Below are 16,182 nucleotides of genomic sequence, written 5' to 3' on the forward strand. Positions count from 1 at the left end.
ATGAAGGGGACCTTGTTGGGCCCGCCCCTTTCACGGTTATCGCTTCTCGGCCTTTTGGCTAAGATCAAGTGTAGTATCTGTTCTTATCAGTTTAATATCTGATACGTCCCCTATCTGGGGACCATATATTAAATGGATTTTTGAGAACGGGGGCCGATTTCGAAGCTTGCTTCCGTCGCCCTATGCATTGACCCGATATGGCAGTATCTTCGGGTACAGTGCACCACCCCCTTACAGGGTTAAAAAGAAAGATTCCTACTTTCATTGCTACCTGCTTGCTGGCTAGCCAGCTAGCCAGCCCTGTGGGCCTTGCTGCTGCTGCAGCCAAAAAACAAAAGGTGGTGCTGCTGCTGCTTCTGCTTGTGTCTGGCCCCTGTTGGAGCGTCCAGGCACAGGACTTCTGCTGCTGCTGACTAAATGGCCTCCTTAATTGGATCATTTGAGTAGCCAGCACACCTGTGCAGGTAGGGCATGACATGATAGGCAGCTGCCTTGATAGCGGGTGGGTGCTGAATGTTCCTAATTGACAAAATAAGATTAATGCTTATGAAGAAATATAAAATGTCATCCCTTCCCCAATATCGCGCCACACCCCTACCCCTTAATTCCCTGGTTGAACGTGATGGACATATGTCTTTTTTCGACCGTACTAACTATGTAACTATGTAACATAACATGGGGGGGGGGGGGGGGGGGGGTCTCCTGGCTGTTCACACAGGTGTGTCATTGCTGTACATTGACCATGCATTGCTTCTGTGGTATTGCAAAGGCAAAGACAAATGCTTCCAGCCATCCATTGCACTAATGGATTGGTCATCAGCTGGCTGTCTATGTCCCGCATCAATATAGACCAAAGTACAGAGGGTTAGGCTATGCTATTGTGCACCTACCTGATGCATCAGAAGGTGCGAGGCCCTTGCTAAATTCTGTGCACAGACTTTGAGATCTATGCTTTAGACTGTATCTAAACCTGCTCCAACATGGACTGACATTCTGGCCTACTTTCAGCCGATGCGACTTGTCTGTCGCTGAACAGTCGCTTTTTATGTATTCAGCACCTATGTATAATGTTGTAAAAATGCTCTAGAAGCTAAAGTCGCAGAAATGTCACACATATTTGGCCTGCAACTTTCTGTGCGACAAATTCAGACAGGAAAAATCAGTATAAATCCTTAGAAAATTATCCCCCAGTGTCTCCATCTGCTGGCGGTATTGAATAAGCATTGCTGCACTGATGGGGTATGCATTAGACGAAAAAAAAGAAGAAAAAGAAGAATAATACGCCCAGAAAAGAGGCGAAAAGGAGAAAAACGTAAAAAAACGTGAAAAAAAAGTAAGAGGAAGAGAAGGGAAAAAAAGGTGGAAATGGGTTTAAAAGTGATTTCGGCGGAGAAATATATATATATATATATATATATATATATATATATATATATATATGCGCACACACACACATAGATATAAACGTATTCTCCGTTGAGATATTGCAGCCGCTGCTGTGTCCAGGCCCAGGAGCCTTAGCACTGTGCTGTGATGTCACTCAATACCACTGACATCACTAGGTGTAAACAACATCTCTCCTTTGCTGTGTATGTGACTATGGAGCTGTTTGGTGATGTCGTCTATTACGGCCTTCATAGAAGCAACAGGAGATTGTTGCATCCATCTTGAACCCTCAGAACTACAGTGCTATGATGTCACTCACTTCCACAGGCCTTGCAGAGTGTAAACAACAACAACCCAGCTTTGTTGTGTATGTAACCAAAGGGATTTGTGATGTCACCTAGAACCTTCACAGCAGCGACAGCTTTATGAGGAGCATCAGCACTGCTCTGCCTGAGCAGAACCATCACCGCCATAGGTTGTCAAATAACCCGGATTTAACCCACACAGGTAAGTCCAATGGGGTGCAGGCATGTCCTCTATGCTTACAGCTTCCCGTGGGTGTTGGTTTGATACCGTTTGGGGACAGCCAAGGAGGCATCTGCAGGCAACAAAGGTAGGTGTGTGCTTGTGTGTGTGTTTCCTATGCAGATCCTAAGCCCAGTGTCACATGCAAGTAGGAGGAGTAAGAAGGGTTCCTGGCAAATCCGGGTTATGGATTGCATTTAAAAAGGCCCCGTGGGAGTGCAATGGGCCCCTGTCTTGCTGCTTAGCAATAATGGTATGGGTTTAGGTTCTGCTGTGTGTACTGGTGGTTGACTGCCCCCCAGCCCAGAGTGTGCATGGAAAATTGTCTGGCAGCCTCCCTGACAGCAAGCAGTGATAGTGCCCATGAAGGGGACCTTGTTGGGCCCGCCCCTTTCACGGTTATCGCTTCTCGGCCTTTTGGCTAAGATCAAGTGTAGTATCTGTTCTTATCAGTTTAATATCTGATACGTCCCCTATCTGGGGACCATATATTAAATGGATTTTTGAGAACGGGGGCCGATTTCGAAGCTTGCTTCCGTCGCCCTATGCATTGACCCGATATGGCAGTATCTTCGGGTACAGTGCACCACCCCCTTACAGGGTTAAAAAGAAAGATTCCTACTTTCATTGCTACCTGCTTGCTGGCTAGCCAGCTAGCCAGCCCTGTGGGCCTTGCTGCTGCTGCAGCCAAAAAACAAAAGGTGGTGCTGCTGCTGCTTCTGCTGCTTCTGCTTCTGCTTGTGTCTGGCCCCTGTTGGAGCGTCCAGGCACAGGACTTCTGCTGCTGCTGACTAAATGGCCTCCTTAATTGGATCATTTGAGTAGCCAGCACACCTGTGCAGGTAGGGCATGACATGATAGGCAGCTGCCTTGATAGCGGGTGGGTGCTGAATGTTCCTAATTGACAAAATAAGATTAATGCTTATGAAGAAATATAAAATCTCATCCCTTCCCCAATATCGCGCCACACCCCTACCCCTTAATTCCCTGGTTGAACGTGATGGACATATGTCTTTTTTCGACCGTACTAACTATGTAACTATGTAACATAACATGGGGGGGGGGGGGGGGTCTCCTGGCTGTTCACACAGGTGTGTCATTGCTGTACATTGACCATGCATTGCTTCTGTGGTATTGCAAAGGCAAAGACAAATGCTTCCAGCCATCCATTGCACTAATGGATTGGTCATCAGCTGGCTGTCTATGTCCCGCATCAATATAGACCAAAGTACAGAGGGTTAGGCTATGCTATTGTGCACCTACCTGATGCATCAGAAGGTGCGAGGCCCTTGCTAAATTCTGTGCACAGACTTTGAGATCTATGCTTTAGACTGTATCTAAACCTGCTCCAACATGGACTGACATTCTGGCCTACTTTCAGCCGATGCGACTTGTCTGTCGCTGAACAGTCGCTTTTTATGTATTCAGCACCTATGTATAATGTTGTAAAAATGCTCTAGAAGCTAAAGTCGCAGAAATGTCACACATATTTGGCCTGCAACTTTCTGTGCGACAAATTCAGACAGGAAAAATCAGTATAAATCCTTAGAAAATTATCCCCCAGTGTCTCCATCTGCTGGCGGTATTGAATAAGCATTGCTGCACTGATGGGGTATGCATTAGACGAAAAAAAAGAAGAAAAAGAAGAATAATACGCCCAGAAAAGAGGCGAAAAGGAGAAAAACGTAAAAAAACGTGAAAAAAAAGTAAGAGGAAGAGAAGGGAAAAAAAGGTGGAAATGGGTTTAAAAGTGATTTCGGCGGAGAATATATATATATATATATATATATATATATATATATATATATATATGCGCACACACACACATAGATATAAACGTATTCTCCGTTGAGATATTGCAGCCGCTGCTGTGTCCAGGCCCAGGAGCCTTAGCACTGTGCTGTGATGTCACTCAATACCACTGACATCACTAGGTGTAAACAACATCTCTCCTTTGCTGTGTATGTGACTATGGAGCTGTTTGGTGATGTCGTCTATTACGGCCTTCATAGAAGCAACAGGAGATTGTTGCATCCATCTTGAACCCTCAGAACTACAGTGCTATGATGTCACTCACTTCCACAGGCCTTGCAGAGTGTAAACAACAACAACCCAGCTTTGTTGTGTATGTAACCAAAGGGATTTGTGATGTCACCTAGAACCTTCACAGCAGCGACAGCTTTATGAGGAGCATCAGCACTGCTCTGCCTGAGCAGAACCATCACCGCCATAGGTTGTCAAATAACCCGGATTTAACCCACACAGGTAAGTCCAATGGGGTGCAGGCATGTCCTCTATGCTTACAGCTTCCCGTGGGTGTTGGTTTGATACCGTTTGGGGACAGCCAAGGAGGCATCTGCAGGCAACAAAGGTAGGTGTGTGCTTGTGTGTGTGTTTCCTATGCAGATCCTAAGCCCAGTGTCACATGCAAGTAGGAGGAGTAAGAAGGGTTCCTGGCAAATCCGGGTTATGGATTGCATTTAAAAAGGCCCCGTGGGAGTGCAATGGGCCCCTGTCTTGCTGCTTAGCAATAATGGTATGGGTTTAGGTTCTGCTGTGTGTACTGGTGGTTGACTGCCCCCCAGCCCAGAGTGTGCATGGAAAATTGTCTGGCAGCCTCCCTGACAGCAAGCAGTGATAGTGCCCATGAAGGGGACCTTGTTGGGCCCGCCCCTTTCACGGTTATCGCTTCTCGGCCTTTTGGCTAAGATCAAGTGTAGTATCTGTTCTTATCAGTTTAATATCTGATACGTCCCCTATCTGGGGACCATATATTAAATGGATTTTTGAGAACGGGGGCCGATTTCGAAGCTTGCTTCCGTCGCCCTATGCATTGACCCGATATGGCAGTATCTTCGGGTACAGTGCACCACCCCCTTACAGGGTTAAAAAGAAAGATTCCTACTTTCATTGCTACCTGCTTGCTGGCTAGCCAGCTAGCCAGCCCTGTGGGCCTTGCTGCTGCTGCAGCCAAAAAACAAAAGGTGGTGCTGCTGCTGCTTCTGCTGCTTCTGCTTGTGTCTGGCCCCTGTTGGAGCGTCCAGGCACAGGACTTCTGCTGCTGCTGACTAAATGGCCTCCTTAATTGGATCATTTGAGTAGCCAGCACACCTGTGCAGGTAGGGCATGACATGATAGGCAGCTGCCTTGATAGCGGGTGGGTGCTGAATGTTCCTAATTGACAAAATAAGATTAATGCTTATGAAGAAATATAAAATCTCATCCCTTCCCCAATATCGCGCCACACCCCTACCCCTTAATTCCCTGGTTGAACGTGATGGACATATGTCTTTTTTCGACCGTACTAACTATGTAACTATGTAACATAACATGGGGGGGGGGTCTCCTGGCTGTTCACACAGGTGTGTCATTGCTGTACATTGACCATGCATTGCTTCTGTGGTATTGCAAAGGCAAAGACAAATGCTTCCAGCCATCCATTGCACTAATGGATTGGTCATCAGCTGGCTGTCTATGTCCCGCATCAATATAGACCAAAGTACAGAGGGTTAGGCTATGCTATTGTGCACCTACCTGATGCATCAGAAGGTGCGAGGCCCTTGCTAAATTCTGTGCACAGACTTTGAGATCTATGCTTTAGACTGTATCTAAACCTGCTCCAACATGGACTGACATTCTGGCCTACTTTCAGCCGATGCGACTTGTCTGTCGCTGAACAGTCGCTTTTTATGTATTCAGCACCTATGTATAATGTTGTAAAAATGCTCTAGAAGCTAAAGTCGCAGAAATGTCACACATATTTGGCCTGCAACTTTCTGTGCGACAAATTCAGACAGGAAAAATCAGTATAAATCCTTAGAAAATTATCCCCCAGTGTCTCCATCTGCTGGCGGTATTGAATAAGCATTGCTGCACTGATGGGGTATGCATTAGACGAAAAAAAAGAAGAAAAAGAAGAATAATACGCCCAGAAAAGAGGCGAAAAGGAGAAAAACGTAAAAAAACGTGAAAAAAAAGTAAGAGGAAGAGAAGGGAAAAAAAGGTGGAAATGGGTTTAAAAGTGATTTCGGCGGAGAATATATATATATATATATATATATATATATATATATATATATATATATATGCGCACACACACACATAGATATAAACGTATTCTCCATTGAGATATTGCAGCCGCTGCTGTGTCCAGGCCCAGGAGCCTTAGCACTGTGCTGTGATGTCACTCAATACCACTGACATCACTAGGTGTAAACAACATCTCTCCTTTGCTGTGTATGTGACTATGGAGCTGTTTGGTGATGTCGTCTATTACGGCCTTCATAGAAGCAACAGGAGATTGTTGCATCCATCTTGAACCCTCAGAACTACAGTGCTATGATGTCACTCACTTCCACAGGCCTTGCAGAGTGTAAACAACAACAACCCAGCTTTGTTGTGTATGTAACCAAAGGGATTTGTGATGTCACCTAGAACCTTCACAGCAGCGACAGCTTTATGAGGAGCATCAGCACTGCTCTGCCTGAGCAGAACCATCACCGCCATAGGTTGTCAAATAACCCGGATTTAACCCACACAGGTAAGTCCAATGGGGTGCAGGCATGTCCTCTATGCTTACAGCTTCCCGTGGGTGTTGGTTTGATACCGTTTGGGGACAGCCAAGGAGGCATCTGCAGGCAACAAAGGTAGGTGTGTGCTTGTGTGTGTGTTTCCTATGCAGATCCTAAGCCCAGTGTCACATGCAAGTAGGAGGAGTAAGAAGGGTTCCTGGCAAATCCGGGTTATGGATTGCATTTAAAAAGGCCCCGTGGGAGTGCAATGGGCCCCTGTCTTGCTGCTTAGCAATAATGGTATGGGTTTAGGTTCTGCTGTGTGTACTGGTGGTTGACTGCCCCCCAGCCCAGAGTGTGCATGGAAAATTGTCTGGCAGCCTCCCTGACAGCAAGCAGTGATAGTGCCCATGAAGGGGACCTTGTTGGGCCCGCCCCTTTCACGGTTATCGCTTCTCGGCCTTTTGGCTAAGATCAAGTGTAGTATCTGTTCTTATCAGTTTAATATCTGATACGTCCCCTATCTGGGGACCATATATTAAATGGATTTTTGAGAACGGGGGCCGATTTCGAAGCTTGCTTCCGTCGCCCTATGCATTGACCCGATATGGCAGTATCTTCGGGTACAGTGCACCACCCCCTTACAGGGTTAAAAAGAAAGATTCCTACTTTCATTGCTACCTGCTTGCTGGCTAGCCAGCTAGCCAGCCCTGTGGGCCTTGCTGCTGCTGCAGCCAAAAAACAAAAGGTGGTGCTTCTGCTGCTTCTGCTTGTGTCTGGCCCCTGTTGGAGCGTCCAGGCACAGGACTTCTGCTGCTGCTGACTAAATGGCCTCCTTAATTGGATCATTTGAGTAGCCAGCACACCTGTGCAGGTAGGGCATGACATGATAGGCAGCTGCCTTGATAGCGGGTGGGTGCTGAATGTTCCTAATTGACAAAATAAGATTAATGCTTATGAAGAAATATAAAATCTCATCCCTTCCCCAATATCGCGCCACACCCCTACCCCTTAATTCCCTGGTTGAACGTGATGGACATATGTCTTTTTTCGACCGTACTAACTATGTAACTATGTAACATAACATGGGGGGGGGGGGGGGGGGGGGTCTCCTGGCTGTTCACACAGGTGTGTCATTGCTGTACATTGACCATGCATTGCTTCTGTGGTATTGCAAAGGCAAAGACAAATGCTTCCAGCCATCCATTGCACTAATGGATTGGTCATCAGCTGGCTGTCTATGTCCCGCATCAATATAGACCAAAGTACAGAGGGTTAGGCTATGCTATTGTGCACCTACCTGATGCATCAGAAGGTGCGAGGCCCTTGCTAAATTCTGTGCACAGACTTTGAGATCTATGCTTTAGACTGTATCTAAACCTGCTCCAACATGGACTGACATTCTGGCCTACTTTCAGCCGATGCGACTTGTCTGTCGCTGAACAGTCGCTTTTTATGTATTCAGCACCTATGTATAATGTTGTAAAAATGCTCTAGAAGCTAAAGTCGCAGAAATGTCACACATATTTGGCCTGCAACTTTCTGTGCGACAAATTCAGACAGGAAAAATCAGTATAAATCCTTAGAAAATTATCCCCCAGTGTCTCCATCTGCTGGCGGTATTGAATAAGCATTGCTGCACTGATGGGGTATGCATTAGACGAAAAAAAAGAAGAAAAAGAAGAATAATACGCCCAGAAAAGAGGCGAAAAGGAGAAAAACGTAAAAAAACGTGAAAAAAAAGTAAGAGGAAGAGAAGGGAAAAAAAGGTGGAAATGGGTTTAAAAGTGATTTCGGCGGAGAATATATATATATATATATATATATATATATATATATATATATATATATATGCGCACACACACACATAGATATAAACGTATTCTCCATTGAGATATTGCAGCCGCTGCTGTGTCCAGGCCCAGGAGCCTTAGCACTGTGCTGTGATGTCACTCAATACCACTGACATCACTAGGTGTAAACAACATCTCTCCTTTGCTGTGTATGTGACTATGGAGCTGTTTGGTGATGTCGTCTATTACGGCCTTCATAGAAGCAACAGGAGATTGTTGCATCCATCTTGAACCCTCAGAACTACAGTGCTATGATGTCACTCACTTCCACAGGCCTTGCAGAGTGTAAACAACAACAACCCAGCTTTGTTGTGTATGTAACCAAAGGGATTTGTGATGTCACCTAGAACCTTCACAGCAGCGACAGCTTTATGAGGAGCATCAGCACTGCTCTGCCTGAGCAGAACCATCACCGCCATAGGTTGTCAAATAACCCGGATTTAACCCACACAGGTAAGTCCAATGGGGTGCAGGCATGTCCTCTATGCTTACAGCTTCCCGTGGGTGTTGGTTTGATACCGTTTGGGGACAGCCAAGGAGGCATCTGCAGGCAACAAAGGTAGGTGTGTGCTTGTGTGTGTGTTTCCTATGCAGATCCTAAGCCCAGTGTCACATGCAAGTAGGAGGAGTAAGAAGGGTTCCTGGCAAATCCGGGTTATGGATTGCATTTAAAAAGGCCCCGTGGGAGTGCAATGGGCCCCTGTCTTGCTGCTTAGCAATAATGGTATGGGTTTAGGTTCTGCTGTGTGTACTGGTGGTTGACTGCCCCCCAGCCCAGAGTGTGCATGGAAAATTGTCTGGCAGCCTCCCTGACAGCAAGCAGTGATAGTGCCCATGAAGGGGACCTTGTTGGGCCCTCCCCTTTCACGGTTATCGCTTCTCGGCCTTTTGGCTAAGATCAAGTGTAGTATCTGTTCTTATCAGTTTAATATCTGATACGTCCCCTATCTGGGGACCATATATTAAATGGATTTTTGAGAACGGGGGCCGATTTCGAAGCTTGCTTCCGTCGCCCTATGCATTGACCCGATATGGCAGTATCTTCGGGTACAGTGCACCACCCCCTTACAGGGTTAAAAAGAAAGATTCCTACTTTCATTGCTACCTGCTTGCTGGCTAGCCAGCTAGCCAGCCCTGTGGGCCTTGCTGCTGCTGCAGCCAAAAAACAAAAGGTGGTGCTTCTGGTGCTTCTGCTTGTGTCTGGCCCCTGTTGGAGCGTCTAGGCACAGGACTTCTGCTGCTGCTGACTAAATGGCCTCCTTAATTGGATCATTTGAGTAGCCAGCACACCTGTGCAGGTAGGGCATGACATGATAGGCAGCTGCCTTGATAGCGGGTGGGTGCTGAATGTTCCTAATTGACAAAATAAGATTAATGCTTATGAAGAAATATAAAATCTCATCCCTTCCCCAATATCGCGCCACACCCCTACCCCTTAATTCCCTGGTTGAACGTGATGGACATATGTCTTTTTTCGACCGTACTAACTATGTAACTATGTAACATAACATGGGGGGGGGGGGGGGGGTGGTCTCCTGGCTGTTCACACAGGTGTGTCATTGCTGTACATTGACCATGCATTGCTTCTGTGGTATTGCAAAGGCAAAGACAAATGCTTCCAGCCATCCATTGCACTAATGGATTGGTCATCAGCTGGCTGTCTATGTCCCGCATCAATATAGACCAAAGTACAGAGGGTTAGGCTATGCTATTGTGCACCTACCTGATGCATCAGAAGGTGCGAGGCCCTTGCTAAATTCTGTGCACAGACTTTGAGATCTATGCTTTAGACTGTATCTAAACCTGCTCCAACATGGACTGACATTCTGGCCTACTTTCAGCCGATGCGACTTGTCTGTCGCTGAACAGTCGCTTTTTATGTATTCAGCACCTATGTATAATGTTGTAAAAATGCTCTAGAAGCTAAAGTCGCAGAAATGTCACACATATTTGGCCTGCAACTTTCTGTGCGACAAATTCAGACAGGAAAAATCAGTATAAATCCTTAGAAAATTATCCCCCAGTGTCTCCATCTGCTGGCGGTATTGAATAAGCATTGCTGCACTGATGGGGTATGCATTAGACGAAAAAAAAGAAGAAAAAGAAGAATAATACGCCCAGAAAAGAGGCGAAAAGGAGAAAAACGTAAAAAAACGTGAAAAAAAAGTAAGAGGAAGAGAAGGGAAAAAAAGGTGGAAATGGGTTTAAAAGTGATTTCGGCGGAGAATATATATATATATATATATATATATATATATATATATATATATATGCGCACACACACACATAGATATAAACGTATTCTCCGTTGAGATATTGCAGCCGCTGCTGTGTCCAGGCCCAGGAGCCTTAGCACTGTGCTGTGATGTCACTCAATACCACTGACATCACTAGGTGTAAACAACATCTCTCCTTTGCTGTGTATGTGACTATGGAGCTGTTTGGTGATGTCGTCTATTACGGCCTTCATAGAAGCAACAGGAGATTGTTGCATCCATCTTGAACCCTCAGAACTACAGTGCTATGATGTCACTCACTTCCACAGGCCTTGCAGAGTGTAAACAACAACAACCCAGCTTTGTTGTGTATGTAACCAAAGGGATTTGTGATGTCACCTAGAACCTTCACAGCAGCGACAGCTTTATGAGGAGCATCAGCACTGCTCTGCCTGAGCAGAACCATCACCGCCATAGGTTGTCAAATAACCCGGATTTAACCCACACAGGTAAGTCCAATGGGGTGCAGGCATGTCCTCTATGCTTACAGCTTCCCGTGGGTGTTGGTTTGATACCGTTTGGGGACAGCCAAGGAGGCATCTGCAGGCAACAAAGGTAGGTGTGTGCTTGTGTGTGTGTTTCCTATGCAGATCCTAAGCCCAGTGTCACATGCAAGTAGGAGGAGTAAGAAGGGTTCCTGGCAAATCCGGGTTATGGATTGCATTTAAAAAGGCCCCGTGGGAGTGCAATGGGCCCCTGTCTTGCTGCTTAGCAATAATGGTATGGGTTTAGGTTCTGCTGTGTGTACTGGTGGTTGACTGCCCCCCAGCCCAGAGTGTGCATGGAAAATTGTCTGGCAGCCTCCCTGACAGCAAGCAGTGATAGTGCCCATGAAGGGGACCTTGTTGGGCCCGCCCCTTTCACGGTTATCGCTTCTCGGCCTTTTGGCTAAGATCAAGTGTAGTATCTGTTCTTATCAGTTTAATATCTGATACGTCCCCTATCTGGGGACCATATATTAAATGGATTTTTGAGAACGGGGGCCGATTTCGAAGCTTGCTTCCGTCGCCCTATGCATTGACCCGATATGGCAGTATCTTCGGGTACAGTGCACCACCCCCTTACAGGGTTAAAAAGAAAGATTCCTACTTTCATTGCTACCTGCTTGCTGGCTAGCCAGCTAGCCAGCCCTGTGGGCCTTGCTGCTGCTGCAGCCAAAAAACAAAAGGTGGTGCTGCTGCTGCTTCTGCTGCTTCTGCTTGTGTCTGGCCCCTGTTGGAGCGTCCAGGCACAGGACTTCTGCTGCTGCTGACTAAATGGCCTCCTTAATTGGATCATTTGAGTAGCCAGCACACCTGTGCAGGTAGGGCATGACATGATAGGCAGCTGCCTTGATAGCGGGTGGGTGCTGAATGTTCCTAATTGACAAAATAAGATTAATGCTTATGAAGAAATATAAAATCTCATCCCTTCCCCAATATCGCGCCACACCCCTACCCCTTAATTCCCTGGTTGAACGTGATGGACATATGTCTTTTTTCGACCGTACTAACTATGTAACTATGTAACATAACATGGGGGGGGGGGGGGGGGGTCTCCTGGCTGTTCACACAGGTGTGTCATTGCTGTACATTGACCATGCATTGCTTCTGTGGTATTGCAAAGGCAAAGACAAATGCTTCCAGCCATCCATTGCACTAATGGATTGGTCATCAGCTGGCTGTCTATGTCCCGCATCAATATAGACCAAAGTACAGAGGGTTAGGCTATGCTATTGTGCACCTACCTGATGCATCAGAAGGTGCGAGGCCCTTGCTAAATTCTGTGCACAGACTTTGAGATCTATGCTTTAGACTGTATCTAAACCTGCTCCAACATGGACTGACATTCTGGCCTACTTTCAGCCGATGCGACTTGTCTGTCGCTGAACAGTCGCTTTTTATGTATTCAGCACCTATGTATAATGTTGTAAAAATGCTCTAGAAGCTAAAGTCGCAGAAATGTCACACATATTTGGCCTGCAACTTTCTGTGCGACAAATTCAGACAGGAAAAATCAGTATAAATCCTTAGAAAATTATCCCCCAGTGTCTCCATCTGCTGGCGGTATTGAATAAGCATTGCTGCACTGATGGGGTATGCATTAGACGAAAAAAAAGAAGAAAAAGAAGAATAATACGCCCAGAAAAGAGGCGAAAAGGAGAAAAACGTAAAAAAACGTGAAAAAAAAGTAAGAGGAAGAGAAGGGAAAAAAAGGTGGAAATGGGTTTAAAAGTGATTTCGGCGGAGAAATATATATATATATATATATATATATATATATATATATATATATATATATATATATGCGCACACACACACATAGATATAAACGTATTCTCCGTTGAGATATTGCAGCCGCTGCTGTGTCCAGGCCCAGGAGCCTTAGCACTGTGCTGTGATGTCACTCAATACCACTGACATCACTAGGTGTAAACAACATCTCTCCTTTGCTGTGTATGTGACTATGGAGCTGTTTGGTGATGTCGTCTATTACGGCCTTCATAGAAGCAACAGGAGATTGTTGCATCCATCTTGAACCCTCAGAACTACAGTGCTATGATGTCACTCACTTCCACAGGCCTTGCAGAGTGTAAACAACAACAACCCAGCTTTGTTGTGTATGTAACCAAAGGGATTTGTGATGTCACCTAGAACCTTCACAGCAGCGACAGCTTTATGAGGAGCATCAGCACTGCTCTGCCTGAGCAGAACCATCACCGCCATAGGTTGTCAAATAACCCGGATTTAACCCACACAGGTAAGTCCAATGGGGTGCAGGCATGTCCTCTATGCTTACAGCTTCCCGTGGGTGTTGGTTTGATACCGTTTGGGGACAGCCAAGGAGGCATCTGCAGGCAACAAAGGTAGGTGTATGCTTGTGTGTGTGTTTCCTATGCAGATCCTAAGCCCAGTGTCACATGCAAGTAGGAGGAGTAAGAAGGGTTCCTGGCAAATCCGGGTTATGGATTGCATTTAAAAAGGCCCCGTGGGAGTGCAATGGGCCCCTGTCTTGCTGCTTAGCAATAATGGTATGGGTTTAGGTTCTGCTGTGTGTACTGGTGGTTGACTGCCCCCCAGCCCAGAGTGTGCATGGAAAATTGTCTGGCAGCCTCCCTGACAGCAAGCAGTGATAGTGCCCATGAAGGGGACCTTGTTGGGCCCGCCCCTTTCACGGTTATCGCTTCTCGGCCTTTTGGCTAAGATCAAGTGTAGTATCTGTTCTTATCAGTTTAATATCTGATACGTCCCCTATCTGGGGACCATATATTAAATGGATTTTTGAGAACGGGGGCCGATTTCGAAGCTTGCTTCCGTCGCCCTATGCATTGACCCGATATGGCAGTATCTTCGGGTACAGTGCACCACCCCCTTACAGGGTTAAAAAGAAAGATTCCTACTTTCATTGCTACCTGCTTGCTGGCTAGCCAGCTAGCCAGCCCTGTGGGCCTTGCTGCTGCTGCAGCCAAAAAACAAAAGGTGGTGCTGCTGCTGCTTCTGCTGCTTCTGCTTCTGCTTGTGTCTGGCCCCTGTTGGAGCGTCCAGACACAGGACTTCTGCTGCTGCTGACTAAATGGCCTCCTTAATTGGATCATTTGAGTAGCCAGCACACCTGTGCAGGTAGGGCATGACATGATAGGCAGCTGCCTTGATAGCGGGTGGGTGCTGAATGTTCCTAATTGACAAAATAAGATTAATGCTTATGAAGAAATATAAAATCTCATCCCTTCCCCAATATCGCGCCACACCCCTACCCCTTAATTCCCTGGTTGAACGTGATGGACATATGTCTTTTTTCGACCGTACTAACTATGTAACTATGTAACATAACATGGGGGGGGGGTCTCCTGGCTGTTCACACAGGTGTGTCATTGCTGTACATTGACCATGCATTGCTTCTGTGGTATTGCAAAGGCAAAGACAAATGCTTCCAGCCATCCATTGCACTAATGGATTGGTCATCAGCTGGCTGTCTATGTCCCGCATCAATATAGACCAAAGTACAGAGGGTTAGGCTATGCTATTGTGCACCTACCTGATGCATCAGAAGGTGCGAGGCCCTTGCTAAATTCTGTGCACAGACTTTGAGATCTATGCTTTAGACTGTATCTAAACCTGCTCCAACATGGACTGACATTCTGGCCTACTTTCAGCCGATGCGACTTGTCTGTCGCTGAACAGTCGCTTTTTATGTATTCAGCACCTATGTATAATGTTGTAAAAATGCTCTAGAAGCTAAAGTCGCAGAAATGTCACACATATTTGGCCTGCAACTTTCTGTGCGACAAATTCAGACAGGAAAAATCAGTATAAATCCTTAGAAAATTATCCCCCAGTGTCTCCATCTGCTGGCGGTATTGAATAAGCATTGCTGCACTGATGGGGTATGCATTAGACGAAAAAAAAGAAGAAAAAGAAGAATAATACGCCCAGAAAAGAGGCGAAAAGGAGAAAAACGTAAAAAAACGTGAAAAAAAAGTAAGAGGAAGAGAAGGGAAAAAAAGGTGGAAATGGGTTTAAAAGTGATTTCGGCGGAGAAATATATATATATATATATATATATATATATATATATATATATATGCGCACACACACACATAGATATAAACGTATTCTCCGTTGAGATATTGCAGCCGCTGCTGTGTCCAGGCCCAGGAGCCTTAGCACTGTGCTGTGATGTCACTCAATACCACTGACATCACTAGGTGTAAACAACATCTCTCCTTTGCTGTGTATGTGACTATGGAGCTGTTTGGTGATGTCGTCTATTACGGCCTTCATAGAAGCAACAGGAGATTGTTGCATCCATCTTGAACCCTCAGAACTACAGTGCTATGATGTCACTCACTTCCACAGGCCTTGCAGAGTGTAAACAACAACAACCCAGCTTTGTTGTGTATGTAACCAAAGGGATTTGTGATGTCACCTAGAACCTTCACAGCAGCGACAGCTTTATGAGAAGCATCAGCACTGCTCTGCCTGAGCAGAACCATCACCGCCATAGGTTGTCAAATAACCCGGATTTAACCCACACAGGTAAGTCCAATGGGGTGCAGGCATGTCCTCTATGCTTACAGCTTCCCGTGGGTGTTGGTTTGATACCGTTTGGGGACAGCCAAGGAGGCATCTGCAGGCAACAAAGGTAGGTGTGTGCTTGTGTGTGTGTTTCCTATGCAGATCCTAAGCCCAGTGTCACATGCAAGTAGGAGGAGTAAGAAGGGTTCCTGGCAAATCCGGGTTATGGATTGCATTTAAAAAGGCCCCGTGGGAGTGCAATGGGCCCCTGTCTTGCTGCTTAGCAATAATGGTATGGGTTTAGGTTCTGCTGTGTGTACTGGTGGTTGACTGCCCCCCAGCCCAGAGTGTGCATGGAAAATTGTCTGGCAGCCTCCCTGACAGCAAGCAGTGATAGTGCCCATGAAGGGGACCTTGTTGGGCCCGCCCCTTTCACGGTTATCGCTTCTCGGCCTTTTGGCTAAGATCAAGTGTAGTATCTGTTCTTATCAGTTTTCATGCTGGTGGGGATGGGTGCTGCATGGAGGATGCAGGTGTACCAGGGCTTTCCGGGGCTGGTTCTGAGGAATCAGCTCGACGGCTGCCCCGATGTGACCTGTTCCCTCCGGGTCTCGCCATGAGGCTGAGAGGGTCTAGA

General features: G+C 46.2%; 7 non-coding genes and 1 pseudogene across 7 annotated transcripts; all 8 read left to right on the forward strand.

The window, feature by feature from the left end:
• The first annotated feature begins 38 nt into the window (after positions 1-38).
• On the forward strand, positions 39-229 carry LOC130325907 (U2 spliceosomal RNA). The gene has a single exon (XR_008870633.1). It is a non-coding gene; the product is annotated as a U2 spliceosomal RNA (small nuclear RNA).
• A 2,083-nt stretch (positions 230-2,312) lies between these two features.
• On the forward strand, positions 2,313-2,503 carry LOC130325909 (U2 spliceosomal RNA). Its single transcript, XR_008870634.1, has one exon. It is a non-coding gene; the product is annotated as a U2 spliceosomal RNA (small nuclear RNA).
• Positions 2,504-4,595: 2,092 nt separating this feature from the next.
• Positions 4,596-4,786, forward strand: LOC130325910 (U2 spliceosomal RNA). Its single transcript, XR_008870635.1, has one exon. It is a non-coding gene; the product is annotated as a U2 spliceosomal RNA (small nuclear RNA).
• Positions 4,787-6,870: 2,084 nt separating this feature from the next.
• LOC130325911 (U2 spliceosomal RNA) lies at positions 6,871-7,061 on the forward strand. The gene has a single exon (XR_008870636.1). It is a non-coding gene; the product is annotated as a U2 spliceosomal RNA (small nuclear RNA).
• A 2,086-nt stretch (positions 7,062-9,147) lies between these two features.
• Positions 9,148-9,338, forward strand: LOC130325912 (U2 spliceosomal RNA). The gene has a single exon (XR_008870637.1). It is a non-coding gene; the product is annotated as a U2 spliceosomal RNA (small nuclear RNA).
• A 2,081-nt stretch (positions 9,339-11,419) lies between these two features.
• LOC130325913 (U2 spliceosomal RNA) lies at positions 11,420-11,610 on the forward strand. The gene has a single exon (XR_008870638.1). It is a non-coding gene; the product is annotated as a U2 spliceosomal RNA (small nuclear RNA).
• A 2,099-nt stretch (positions 11,611-13,709) lies between these two features.
• Positions 13,710-13,900, forward strand: LOC130325915 (U2 spliceosomal RNA). Its single transcript, XR_008870639.1, has one exon. It is a non-coding gene; the product is annotated as a U2 spliceosomal RNA (small nuclear RNA).
• Positions 13,901-15,985: 2,085 nt separating this feature from the next.
• Positions 15,986-16,145, forward strand: LOC130325916 (U2 spliceosomal RNA; annotated as a pseudogene).
• The last annotated feature ends 37 nt before the right edge of the window (positions 16,146-16,182 follow it).

The sequence above is a fragment of the Hyla sarda genome, unplaced genomic scaffold (assembly GCF_029499605.1).
Source record: "Hyla sarda isolate aHylSar1 unplaced genomic scaffold, aHylSar1.hap1 scaffold_2768, whole genome shotgun sequence".
Lineage (NCBI taxonomy): Eukaryota > Metazoa > Chordata > Amphibia > Anura > Hylidae > Hyla > Hyla sarda.